Raw genomic sequence first — 2,633 nt, 5'->3', positions numbered from 1 at the left:
CCCCCCGCCCCCCCAGTGCACAAATTTTTGTGCACCGGGCCTCTAGTATAAATATAATAGATAAAACCAGAGAAACCTCTCTTGAATATGGAAACAAAATTATACAGTATTTGCATATGTATGCCAGCTATAATACTCATCAGAAAGTTTTTTAAAACTACTGACTATTCAAATCTACCTAACATAAATATATAAATATTTAATATGAAACTAAATATAATAATCCTATGGGCAACATTTTCTAAACAAACCATAGAATGCATGGCATACATTCAGCTATCACAAACTTAGGGCTCTAATTTTATACTTTAAAGTATTTCCCTCCAAGTCTGAACTCCTAAATGCCACCTTCAGATGGCTCTGGAAGGCTACAACCAGGTGTAGAAAATGTGGGACCTCCAGCTTCTGCCTCAGGGGAGATTTGAATTAAACAATGTGAAATTTGGGATGGAGCCTTAGGGAGGGATGGAATCTGAAAAACCCTAGTTCCGTGCTGTCCTCCTACAGACTCCTAGAAGTGCTCCTGGGAACAGACAGACATAGCTTTGGAGCCTGTTGGAGGTCGTTCTGGGCTCTTCTGGATGATGTTTCCCTTCCTCCTGTCTGTCCTGAGCATCTGGATTGACTTCCCGCTTTAAAGTGGAGTCTGCCCTGGGCTCAGCGATCTAGAGGTAAGAGGAAGAGACAGGATGTCACATTCCAAACAGGCAGCTCTCCACATGTAAAGATTATTAAAATCTCAGGCAATTCTAACAGAGTTTGGCTAACCTGTAGGCCCCATTTTATCTCCAGCCCTCCCTTCTCAACCCCACTCCTGAACTATTGTTTCCAAGTGTGATGCTTGGACTTTGATGACCCTGAGTCCCAACATTCCTTAATGTACCCAGTGACCTGTTTATAGCCAGGACTCTAGGTGACTGTGTGTTCGGGGGCAGCACACCTAGGGAGAGAGCTGCTCTAGCTCACTCAAACCTTGGTCCTTTTGTGCTCCTTCACATCTAACTTCCAGCCACACTTCAAACATCACGCACATGTCCACATCACAGACCACGAGACCAGGCGCCCCATCCCTGCTCCTAACCCTGGATCCGGATGTTTAGCTATCATACCGAGTCTGAACGAGGCTAGTGCTATGGTGTGAGTGTTTGTGTCCCCCAAATTCATTACCCCTGAGGTGATGGTATTAGGAGGTGGGGGCCTTTGGGAGGTGGTTAGGTCATTGGGTGGGCCCCTAAGAATGAGCTTATTGTCTGCCCTTAGAGAAGGCGCCAGAGATGCCTCGCCCCTTCCACTGTGTAAGGACATGGCGACATGTTGGCCGTCTGCAGCACAGAAGACGGTCTCACCAGAACCCCACTGTGCCAGCACCTGATCGCAGCCTTCCAGCCTCCAGAACGGTGAGAAACAAATGTCTGTTGTTGATCAGCCACCCAGTCTATGGTGTTTTGTTATAGCGGCCAGAATGGACTAAGATAGCGAGGTCACAAGATTTTAACCAAAACTCAGTCCTCTGCCACAATCTGTAACTCCCATGTGTCGATCAGGGCAAGCCATGCGGGACCAGTATTTCTCAACCTTTGCTCATTCTGACAAACTTCCTTGACCATAAACTTGAGGGGAGACATGTAATGGTCCAAGGGGAGAGATTGTGAGCCAGGGGAAGTGAAGGACACAGGGTGATCTGGCCATGGGCCACTTGTTTGCATGTAAACGTGAATGAAGACAGAGCTAGTGGGGATTTATCTGTTTATCTTTGGATTTAGAGACTGTTCCATCTGATACCCTATTGTTAGACATTGACTTCAGTGCAGAACGTCCCTGTAGTTGGCATTCCTGAGGGAGAAAGGCCCAAGTGAATGAACAACAGGAAGTCACAATATATGGAAAAAATTGGAAACTTACTCAGTTTTCAAGAAACTCAACATTTCAACAAATTGATTACTTGGACCTAGTTGCTCTGTTTAAAATGATTCCACCAAATCTTGAGGTCTGGCCCCCACACATCCCACTGAGGTGCCTGTGTGTCAGCTTGTGGCTGGGAGCTGAGTCAGTGCCTGGCTGTGTGCCTGGCGGGTCCACTTCAGTGTGTGGAGAGGTGATGAGGAGGGGGACGATGAGCATGGGTCCAGCCATTGGATTCCTGGGATTTCTTAAAGAGACAACAAATCCTTTCATCTGTACCTGTGAGGACTCCGACCGCCTTCCTTCAGACCTACCTTAGGTGGTCTCGGAAAGGAGGGCGCGATCTCGCTTCCACACCCAGAGCTCTGGATCAAAAGCCTGGATCTGGAAGGACAAACAGCCCCCTGAGAAGATGATGACTCTCCAGGTGCACCCCATCCCGTCCCTGGTCCAGCCTTCAATTCTTAGTCATCCCCAAATCCCCAAACCGATCCCCCAAGGTCCCCTGTCTCTCCAATGTGGTCCCCTCCCCCTAATCCCACAGCCCGCCTACCTCTTCGCACTCTTCTCGCGTGACCCTCGCCCTCCAGCCCATGGAACGGAAGAACTGGAATCGCAGTTTGTGGAACAAGGGGCGCTGGGAGCAGTTGTTCTCCCCATAGAGGAAGGACAAGATGGCCTGTTTAGGGGCGTGGTAATTCTCTTCCATGTCCAGGGCCAGGTAGCTGAGG

The sequence above is a fragment of the Myotis brandtii genome, unplaced genomic scaffold, assembly GCF_000412655.1.
Source record: "Myotis brandtii unplaced genomic scaffold, ASM41265v1 scaffold165, whole genome shotgun sequence".
NCBI lineage: Eukaryota > Metazoa > Chordata > Mammalia > Chiroptera > Vespertilionidae > Myotis > Myotis brandtii.
This window is presented reverse-complemented; position numbering follows the sequence as displayed.